This window comes from Lygodium microphyllum, chromosome 3 (genome assembly GCF_053477565.2).
Source record: "Lygodium microphyllum isolate KBCC chromosome 3, Lygodium_microphyllum_v1.1.10, whole genome shotgun sequence".
Taxonomy (NCBI): Eukaryota; Viridiplantae; Streptophyta; class Polypodiopsida; order Schizaeales; family Lygodiaceae; genus Lygodium; species Lygodium microphyllum.
Genome location: NC_141137.1, coordinates 75511482 through 75523732, shown reverse-complemented (window position 1 = coordinate 75523732; position 12251 = coordinate 75511482). Strand labels below are relative to the sequence as shown.

The 12251-nt window shown below is 40.4% G+C and overlaps 1 pseudogene; it reads right to left on the bottom strand.

Annotated features, from left to right (window-relative positions):
* Nucleotides 1-2966: 2966 nt before the first annotated feature.
* LOC148038518 (uncharacterized) lies at nt 2967-10840 on the bottom strand (annotated as a pseudogene).
* Nucleotides 10841-12251: the final 1411 nt, after the last annotated feature.

Below are 12251 nucleotides of genomic sequence, written 5' to 3'. Positions count from 1 at the left end.
GCTATGAATGGTAAAATGTTGAGAGTTTCACAGGTTCTTTTAGGTGTTACCACCTTGAAATTGGTAGATTTCTCTTTGAGGGACGTACAACTAAGCAGCTCGCAAAGAACCTTGTTTTTTTCTATGACTCCAAGTACATATTTCCCAAGGGGGGTCAAGAATATGGAACCCTTGAGTCTATGCACATATCGAATCTCAATATCATAGAATAGCCATTGTGTAGTAGCGACATTTTGCACATGTGTAGCACAAAAATTTCAGTAGACATATTGAACTCTATGAAGCCAAGCATTGGCTCAAAGAATGTACATCTAAGATGGTTCATAGTAATTGTAATTCTTGCACATATGTTCAAGGAATGTAAGTGTTTGAGACGTACCAAAAGCACGTACGGTATAAAAAGTGCATTGGAAGATTATGTAACAAGGATTCTAGGCAAAACTTGGACATAAAAAATAACTCACTATCCTAACACAGTGGAGTGTCGAGTTACAACAAAAGGCATGGCTTTCAAATAAAAAATTTCTCTCTTAGTTGACTATTATCTTACTTTGGGATGGATTAGCTAACTTTCCTTTCCAATTACAGGTACTTTATTACACGATATACTTTATGCCTAGTGTTCAAGAATCGTAGATGGAGGATGCTCAAGGGTGAATGGTTGTGCCTTGATCAAGACCCGTGTGAAAGTGCAACTAGTGGATGTTACTATCATTTTTTAGAGCCTCGAGCCCCAAGTGTTACAAATGGAGAATGATTGGCCCTTGAGTATAATGCACCAAGAAATTACAATGTTAATGCAGTATCCACCTGCTAGCTTCTATTTTAAACTAGATGGTAGGAAAATTCAAAAAGTCGAGCTGAGGATACTATTACCAGTGGAAAGTGTGTGGCTCCACATATTTTAGAAATTGTAGAGTCTCCCTAAGAATCCCAACACCACACGTTGTAATATCCAACACTTATAAATTTTTGAATTTTTTTTACCAATAGAAAATTGTCGCTTGCAAACTTGCAATATTTAAAAATTATATATGGTATTTATGTAAAATCATACACTTGCTATACACTTTCCACATCAACACATTTACACATGCATGTTACCTTTATAAAGACATTAAGTAAATCCATAACTAAATATTGTATGCGAACAGCCCTTAATAGTTTAAAACTTAAGGTTTTTAAGGTAGAACTAGTTTAGTTCTTGTTTCATTGTTTCATTTCACACTTTCTTTCTTCATCTCTTTACATCCACCGCATCCCTCCTACCTGCTATTATGGATCCTCACACACACTTTGACAAGTGGATCCACAAGACTATCTTTGCTAGCCAAGGTGATGATATCTTTTAGGTTTTTTCTAAGAACTTCAACCTTGAAAGCGTGCTCTCATCACTGGATCCCCCCCTTCAAGTTTTGGAAGACATTGTGAGCACCATTGCTATCTACACCTATCTACACATACTCCATCAAGGGATCTGACATGACTTGGGTGCCTCTGGAACAACTCGTGGTATTTCAGGCAGGGAAGAATCACCAAAAAGTGGTGAATAGGTGTCTAGCCCACGTGGATCCTTCACACTGAGTATGCATTGTTCCCATGGGTAGTACACTAGGTATAACACCTTTGGATCTTGTGGAGTGTGATTGCGCATTGGCAATTTACCTCCTTGCATTCAATGCACCCTAGAGGAGGAGAATGATGAAGATACAACTCCACAAGTTGTTGTTATCACATACACGGGAAAAGAGCCGGTTGAAGAGCTCATAAATGTTGAAGAGGAACATCAGGTGGTGGCAGACATGGGGGGTCTCACTCATAGTAAAGAAGGCATGTCACCTGCGTGCAAGGACTTCTAAAAAAATCCCTATTTATAAAGCTTGTAAGACCAATATATCCCCCTATTTAAGCTTATAAGATATATACATGTATGACTTTTTATATATCCCCTTTCTTAAATGTAAGTATTCATAGAACATATACTAACTTTCTTTTTAAAAGTTGAAATTATCCTAAGCAATTAAAAGTATCAAAATTGTCATATCACAAAGTGATTTATGTAGTGGCACTTGGATACCATCAAATTATGTGTCGCAATGTTTTTGAATGCCCATGCCCCCTTACCACATGAGGAGAGAGAGTAGGGGAATCGAACCCCTTTATACTTAAAGTGACTACACCAAGCAGACACCAAGCTCTCTTTGGAAGAAGGGGAGTTGAATCTGGGAGAGTGCCAACTCTCCCCCTCCTCCCACACTATGATTAATACAAATCAAGAAAAAAAAATCAAATAAAAATTAAATATTTAATTATTTTCTCTAAGAAAATTTTGGGTTTAACCTCTTACCAAGCACCATGAAACTCCTGATACTAACATCTAGTTAGTAATCACAAATTTAGTATACATGAATGAGTGAACTTAGCAAAGAGTAGCAACAACACAAGCATCACATGTATGTGTTTAAAAGTACTTCATTTCATAGATATCCTTGAATGAAATATATGTTGAAGATGCCTCCAAAACTGTAATGCTGCAATGTACTTTACTTCATTACCATAAGATTATCAATACATATACTTTTCTTCACCATCAAAGGATTGCCAATGCAACCATATGCCTTTTCTATTGCATATTGGTGGTTGAGATGGACCCAAAACTACTAGCTATTGCAAAGTGTGGTTGCAAGCTACTTCATGCACATGAGTGATGGAGAGAGTTTATTACCAAAAAAATCTCAAATTGCACCCAAAATGGTCATAAATGTTTATGACTCTAAAACTCAAATTACACAATAACTAGATGACCACAAAAGTTATTTGATATTTCTTGGTAGAATGTATGATGTATACATAGTAGCTTTCAACGTGCAAAGAAAAACAAGATTATTAATTTAATACTAATGCATAAGGACAACACATTAAAACTATTATAGATTTGTATTTTACTATATGTGCTTCAAATTACCTTATGTATATTTTACATAGTCATTGAAGATCTTATAGTCATTGGGATCAAGTTGATATTTCTTTGATATTGGATCATAGCTCAAAATTGCAAGAGCAATTAAAAATTCCAAGGACACTGATTGATTATCAGCAAGATCATATGTGTAGCATCTACTTTCTTTGTTTTTTTGATACCATGCTAGATGAATCTCCACATTTGGAGAATGATCTAGAAGATCAAAAGGGCCCCTTGTCTCTTTCATACCATTTCCTAGCTTCATTCTCATACTCATTACTCTTCCAAGGTACCATACACCTTTCTTGACCCCTTGACTAGTATTTGCAACCTTGTCTTTTCTTTTGAGCTTTGTATTATCTCTGAAAGGTGAGAAGGATCGAAGCTTGCTTGGAAGTGAGCTACGGTGGAGAGAAAGAGCAAGAAGAGAGAGAGACACAAATGGGAACTCCAATAGTCACAATGTGTGACCGTGCCTTCCTTTATTCAAACTGTCACTAAAAGAATAAAGAATAAAGTGACGGTGACGAGCACCCGCCACACCTGCAATATGCAGTGGCGGGTACTATTAGCGTATTAATACACGGGCACCTAGGTAGAGGCGCCTTTATCCCCAACAACCTCCCACTTAAAGGTGAATCTACCCCCGTGAGGAGGGAAAAGAAAAAGAAAAGACAATACAATGTACACATGTACAACAAGATGAGGAAAAACATCATCTCATCCAAAGCCCAGAGGAAGGCAAAGCACTCAGTAGTGAGGCTTTTCATGAGCAGATCTGCAGGATTTTCATCAATGGGGATCTTGACAAGGTCAACAAACTTGTCCTCCACGACCCCACGTATGAAGTGATACCTCACCTCAATGTGTTTCGTCTTCGCATGGAAGACCGCACTCTTGGCTAGCTGAATAGCATGCATGGAAGACCACACTCTTGGCTAGCTGAATAGCACGCATGGAAGACCACACTCTTGGCTAGCTGAATAGCACTCATAGAATCCGAATGCAACATAGGTATAGTATCAATCCCAAGGTCATGAATTAAGCGGCCCAACCATATGGCCTCCTTGCAAGCTTCAGTGGCCACAACATACTCGGCCTCAGTGGTAGAGAGAGCCGTACACTTCTGAACCATGGACATCCAAGAAACAGTATCTCCAGCATAGGTAAAGATATAGCCAGAAGTGGACTTCCTACTATTTGCATGTCCTACATAATCTGAGTCTGTGTAGCCCACAACTCGTGTATCCTAGCTGCCATAGCAAATACACATATCTGTTGTGTCCTTCACGTACCTTTACAGAATCCCAATGCTTTTTTCCATGTGTAGCCATTAGTATGTCACAAAACCAACTGCAAAGGCAATATCTGGGCGAGTGGCTATCATGGCATACATCAAACTTTCCACGACTGATGCATAAGGCATCTTGGCCACTCGGTCCGTGTGTGGACAATCGGTCTGTGAAACCTTCACATAAGAAGGTAATGGACATCCAATAGGCTTTACGTCCTGCATGCAAAAACGCTCAAGGACTTTATGAATGTACTCCCTCTGTGAGAGGTAGAGTAGTCCCTAATGCCTGTTGCGCTTAATGCGCATACCAAGAATGTGAGAGGCCTGTCCCAAATCCTTCATCTCAAAGCTCTTTTTCAGCTGAGATTTAAGAGCATCTAGCTCATCATGAGCTTTCCCTGGTATTAGCATATCATCCACATAAAGTACCAAAATAAGCAAGGAGCTATCATGGGCTTTCTTCGTGTAAAGACACAAATCCATAGCACTCCTATTATAGCCCTGTGGACTGCATAAAGGCATCATACTTATGATACCACACCCCAGGTGCTTGTTTCAAGCCATAAAGACTTTTCTTCAGCTTGCACACGAGGTGCTCCCTGTGAGGTTCTGCAAAGCCCTTAGGCTGCTCCATGTATATCTCATCATGCAAATCCCCATGCAAGAATGCAGTCTTGACATTCATCTGATACATGTCCAAGTCAAGATGCGCGACTAAGGCCAAAACCAAGCGTAGGGTGGTCATCTTAACCACAAGAGAAAGTACTTCATCAAAGTCAACTCCATGCTCATGTTTAAAACCCTTAGTGACAAGTCTTGCCTTATAAGCCGCTTAGGGTTTCCAAGGGTACTTTTCAGCCTGTACACCCATTTCCATGGCAAAGTCTTCTTGCCTTGAGACAAGGCAACCAAATCCCAAGTCATATTCTTGTGCAAGGAGTCTATCTTAGACTGCATAGCCCTCTCCCAAGAGTGACTATCTCCCCTGCACATAGCCTCATCATAGGTGAGAGGCTCTCATGCATCTATAACCAAGACATAATGCATTGAGGGCTCAAATCTATCAGGTGGACATCTATCTTTAGTAGACCGTCTCATGGCAGCAAGCTGTGCTTCTTGTCCAACACCATGGCCATGTGTACCAACTACTACGGCAAGCTAACCATCTAGCTGTGCAGGCTGTACTAGAGCACGGGGCTCCTCCTGGAATATAACCTTGCATATCTCTACCACTTTCTCAGGCTGCCTATGCATCTTGTCTTCATGGAAAACTACATTATGGCTACGAATGACTTTCTGTGCTTGCGGATCCCAAAGGCGGTAACCCATCTCGCCTACATCCCCATAGCCAAGGAAAATGCATTTGACACTCTTAGGATCCAACTTAGTACGCTTGTCTTTGGGCACATGGCAGAATGCCTCACATCCAAAGACACATAGATGTGCATAAGATGGAGGTTTCCCAATCCATACCTCCTCTGCAACTTGGAAATCCAAACCACTAAAAGGTGATCTATTGATGACATGCACAGCTATACTAACTGCCTCAGCCCAAAAGCTTTGTGGTAAGCCTGCATGGCTAAGCGTACTGCGTGCATGCTCTTGGATGGTTCTATTCATATGCTCCTCCAAACCATTCTGGGGTGGGGTATAGGGGGCAGTCAATTGACGCTTAATACCCCTCTCGTCACATAGTTGCTCAGAAGCACGTGACACATATTCTCCCCCATTGTCAATCCTAAGGCATTTCAGCCCATGCCAAGTCTAGTTCTCAACCAATGCAAGCCATCTATAAAATATATCCAAGACTTCGGACTAAAGCTTCATGGGGTAAGCCCAAACTTTATGCAAAAAAATTTCAATGAACGTCACAAAATACTTTACACCACCCATAGACTAACAGGGCATGGGTCCACAAACATCCAAATGTACCAATGCCAGGGGCTCACTCATGCGTGTCCTGCCAAACTTCTTATGTGTATTCCTATTCTATATGCCATAAAGACAATGCTCACATGAATCAAAACATGTGTAGTCAAGGGTCAGTAAGTACTGCAAACCAGAAAACATTTCCGTTCCCTTCAAGGACATATGACCCAAACGGGCATGCCAAAGAGATACATGTGGGATGAAACCCACTGAAAAAACATGGTCAATAGAGGACCCATCAATTACAAGAGGATAGAGGCTGCCAACTTTGGCACCTCTAGCAAGCACAAGTCTGCCACCACTGGGGATCTTCCAGGCAGAATCTCCAAATGAAACATGAAACCTAGCATCATTAAGCTGGCCTACAGACATAAGACTATGTGTAAGCGCAAGTACATGATATACATCTTGTAACAAAAAATTACTACCAGTAGAGAACTGTAATCGTACAATAGCAAGTGACCTTTCATCACCCAAGCCAACTGAACCAGAGACAGTACGGTAGGAGTGGAACCACTCACGACATGGTGTAACATGAAATGAAGAACCAGAATCCAAAAGCCAACACTGTGCATACATAGAGTGAACATCGGTCAACGATGTAGCATCATAAGAACTAGCTGCAAGTATGTACTCCCCATCAAAGTCATTAGTCTACATGACATTTATCTCCTCGATTTTTACACTGGATTTCATAGGCTTAATGCTATGATCAAAGGACTTTTCCTGTACTTTGTCTTTCCCCTTCTCTTTGTGCTTCTCATTGCCCAACTCATGACATTATGGGCGTATATGACCCTTCTTGCCGCAATGATGACATGTCACATTAGCATTTCTCCCACAATACTTGTTGCGCCACTTACCACGCGACTTAGACCTAGACTTATGTGAGTCTCTACCACGGCCATTCCCACGGTCATTCTTGCCATTACCATCTCTGTCTCTAACAGTCAAAGCATGTGACACACGAGAGGCATCCAAGTTCTTACGATTAATCTCTTCCTGCAGAAGAGCGCTCTCTACATCAAGAAAGTTCAAAATAGTAGCATGAGCACATAAGGCAGTGTGGAATACATCCCATGACTCACTTAGAGTCCCAAGCAAAAAAAATGGAGTAACCTCGTCATTAAAGGTAATACCATGCGAAGTCACGTTCTTGAGAATAGCATGAAACTGGCTCAAGCGAGCAGACATTGTCATATTCTCCTTCATGCGCAGGTCCATAAGTTGCTTTAACCAATACATCTGACTTGCTGGACTTTTCTTATCATAGAGATTTTTTATCTTATCCCAAAGCTGCCAAGCACACTATGCTTCCTCAACCACATTTTAATGCACATGTTCAGTGAGAGACAAGATGAGGGTGGACTTGCATAACTCATCAAGCTCATCCCATTCACCATCGATCATAGTTTTAGGTTGCTTGCCATGCATCCTTAGTGACTTTATCTGTGATTTCTGCACCAATACCTACCAAACTTGGCTCTTCAAATAGGCATAATTCGGACCATCAAGCTTAGTGATGTTGAAGATAGCACTGTCAGTGGAAAAAGAACCCATAATGCAGTCCAAAATAGTGCAGATAGTCCAAAACTGCTTGTTGTTTTCTACTATAAATAGCCAAAATACCACCAAAACCAAGGCAAAATGACCACAAACTGATAGCTAATGATGTTGCCCACCAAGTACCTTCAAAAGTACATAAAATCAAGATGATTCAGCATGAAAATTCCACATCATTCCATACATAACTGCTTGCTGTAATAAATTGCAGCCATGTACATGAGAGCAAGCTGTAGGTAAAATCAATGCACCAAGTCAACCACTGACTGTCAAAGCATAACTTGCATCAAGCGGGCATAAATCAGCATATGAGAGTTATACGGACATCGAACAAACACCCAAGCATGTCAAATGAATCCGACAGTAAGCCGGCACACCCCTTGTGTAATAGGGCAAAGTGTACACAACACTGGCAAGACCTGACACAAAGAGGTGTATGGTCAGGGAGTGTGAAGCCCAAATCAGCCCAAGTACATGTATAGGGACCATGGCATATCAACCATGCAACATCCAAGTGAAGAAGATCCCAATCTTAGAAAACTCAAAGCTCAATAGCATAAACCACTTTCTCCAGATTTTTCAAACAACCAATGACATTCCCACTGGCACAAAATCCATATGGATCAAGGCAAGAAGCTCAAGTAAGGCATATGAGAGCACCACTAATGAAAGACCCAAGACCAGACATCAATAAGACATCATGAGCATATAGGCTCTGTATCCTCCAAATATAGCATCCATAGACATCAACTATATCCCAAATACAACTTTGGCAAGCCAAGAATATCTCAAGTAAGTTTTGGGAAGCCAAATGCAAGCCAAGACAAGGCACTAGTAGCAATCGGTTCCAAACAATGTAACTAGCATGTAGTACTGGCATAGGCCAAAAGCATGTCAAGATCGGTCAAACATAGGTAACATACATGCCATATGTACATCTAAGAGGGAGCATAAAATGCATTCCAAAGCCGAGCTCAAGCTCAAATGAAGATCCGAAACCAAAGACAAGCTTGATGTTGTACCCCAAAGGTCAATACTTCAGTCCATATCCCAAAGACATAGCCCGAAACCAATAGGCATAACCAAACATGAGATAATAGGCTTCAGCCCACTGTGGTACAGCAGTGAATTACTGTTCAAAAATGAGTATTTTCAACAAGAAAATCTATTCAAAATGATGGCACTGACATGTGCATTGCATCCCCCAAACAATTGGGCATCAATAGTAGGTATTAAACCGGTTAAGTAGAAGTGCCCAAACAAGAATAACATTAGATGCCAATGTTACTTCTGCATAACACGACTGTGGAACTACTGTAAATAGTCCTGGGAATGTATAGATCAGACCCAAATCTGATTCCAATGATCAAGGAGTCTTCAACCAAAGTTAGAGACCATTGCCAAGTGCAGCACCAAGCCCGAAGAAGCATGACATAGCCATCAAAGAGGAGTAAGTGAGTTGTTGTAGTGTGCTGTCCAGAATAGGAAAAAAAGGCACAAATTTGTTGATCCCTTCTTTTACTCATGTGCATCCACGTGGCCTCAATGGTAGTGGTTGGAGGCTCCGGGGGGTGCCCAGGGAGGCCCACAACAAGCCTCAAGTGCCCAAATGCAAGAGGGAGCAAGATCTAAGCTCCAAGGGTTTGAGCCATGGCTGCCCTGTTTGACTAAAACCTGAGAATTGAAAAAAAACACTAAAAGAACACTTCAATACCTCTATAGTAATGCCTTGAGGGTGCCTCAATAGGCCGGGAAGGTGCTCGAGAAGGTGCTCGGGAAGCCAGGGAGTGACGGGAGGTTAGGAAGGTTGGCTATGGCTACCAGGAAGGAGACCCAATGCTGTAGGTATTTGAATGGAAGCTAAGAATGCCATGAACTAAGCTTTGAAAGTCATGAAGCCTAGCTCTGATACCAATTGAAAGGTGAGAAGGATCGAAGCTTTCTTGGAAGTGAGCTATGGTGGAGAGCAAGAGCAAGAAGAGAGAGAGACATAAATGGGAACTCCAAGAGTCACAATGTGTGATTGGGCCTTCCTTCATTCAAACTGTCACTAAAAGAATAAAGAAAAAAGTGACGGTGATAGGCGCCCGCCACCTGCAGTGTGCAGTGGCGGGTACTGTCAGTGTAGTAATACACGAGCGGCTAGGCAGAGGCACCTTTACCCCCAACAATCTCTAAGTATAATATCTTCAAATAGAACCACATAATCATATCCTATTCCAAGGCAAGTACTGGTTTGAAGTTTTGACTTCATCTCAAATGAGAAATATACTCCACTTTTTACCCTTGTTAATCTATCCTTTGATAACGTTGGATTTCCATTCAATTGGCTCACAAGTGTACTCTTGCAGAAAGTCTTTCCATCAACTTCCACAAAAAGGTGATATTTGGCTCACCACATTCTCCTCATTGTCAACTATAGAATCCATGACATGGCGAAGCTCACTTTGTGCAATTGTATCCTCTTCATCAACATCCAATACTATATCCATGATTACATCTCCAACAAAATCATCCAATGAAACTTCTTTTTCTTCTTCAAGATTGTCATGTGCATTGTTTTCAAGATGCTCTAAGATATCTTTTTCTTCCCATGAGGCACCCCATGAAGCTTCACCTTCCATACCAAGCTTGTGACACATGACCTTTGCCTCTGTTAAACCCTCCTTTAATGCATATACAATCTTCTCATTAGTACTCACAATTGTGCAGTCATTCAAATTTGCCAAAGGAATGCCAGGCATATGATTCATATCAGCCCATATGTTTTCTTGCTTTGAGTGAGCTGTCGGAAAGCTTAGATTTGAACTTGCTTGAAGCTCTAAAATTCTATTCAATGCTCTTGCACTACTCAACAAGTCATAACCATCAAAACACCTCTCATTGCTAACCATTCCACCTACTTTACTAAAGAAATTCTCACAAGCATTAGATCCCATAGAAGATAAAGGAACTGTCAAGTGACTATATCTATCTCAAAAGATCTTTATGAGAAGAACCAGAAAGTGACATGACAATTGGATGTCCATGAAAGTTTCTCTACTAATGAAGTTTTGATTGACTATATATACATCATGCTTGGTGATCCACATGCGCCAAATCCTAATAAAACATTATAAATCAACTGATTAATAAGACATAATGGTGCTACCATAGCAACAAAATGAACATACAATATCCGTTAATTATTTATATATGTTCAATAGATAACATGAATTTTGTACCTAAAAAATAAGGATACCCTTCCGGCAGCTTTCACATGCTCATACAAGTTGAGAGTAGGAGATAGAAAAATATCAATGTATGCTGCCACAATTGAGAGATACACCTTTGTACCAAGTGTTTGCTCTTGATGATGATTGGATCCCATATGCAAGAGCTCTAAACAATTTTGAACTTTACATCTAGCTATCCTCTGTGCTGATCTCCAATTTTGTCTATCTTTTCTCTCTATATCTCCTTCTTGCAAACCATGATCATCAACCTTGAAACTTTAATATACCATGGCTACATGATTCAAGGTGACAAGATCATTACCAAACACTAATATTTTAGGTGCATTATCTAGAGGATTAATCATCTTCTTTCCATTATGTATATAATCTTGGTCATGTAATCCAATGATGCTTCCATCATCTTCCATAGAAGCTGTGAATGGCCAACTTTTCCAAGGAATTGAGTATCAAACACATGTAAGAGAGCTATAATATTCAACCATAAGCTTTCTTCGCCTTGAATCTCCATCAGAAGCATGACCAAGTATTGGTCCAATCACATCCTTCACATACATATTCCAATGCAAATTGACTTCTTTCCATTGCTCCTTGATGGACATAGAGTCAAACGTATTACAAGTTAGTTGTATAAGAAGAACTTGACAAGCATTCAGCAAGAGGATTTACAATCAATACTCTTGCATAGTGGGCAATCACATTATGCTCAAATGCATCAACAATTCTATGATAACCATTCTCACCATCTTCAACAAGTACTACGAATTTTGAAATGCATGTGTGATCTATCTTCTTTCCACAAAAACCAACAAGTTGGTCATCTCTTGCTATCCACCTCACTATCCTCTTGATCATAGTCTCATCTTTAGCAACAATGGCAGATACACTTCCCATGCAAAGCCCATTTTCCAATATATGATGCTTATATGTTTCTGCCACATGCTTGAACACATCCTCTCTCAATCCCGTCCTATAACAAAGAGCTTTTCTCATAGCCCTAGATGTAGTTGAAAGATGTGGACCTTGAAGATTCATGGAGAGAAAGTTATGCAACCTTGTACCTCCCCAAATCTTGACAACTTCAAAGAGATTTTTTGTTGTATCATAATATCGCTTTCCTTGATCCACTCTTCCTATGTTTTGAGAGATGTCAATGAAACAATCCCACAAAGATTTCTTCCCCTCAAATAAGCCATGCTTATGTGCATTCAGAATATCAGTGCAAAACTTCTTTACATCTCCTCGTACCAAGGCTTCAAAAACACTTTCT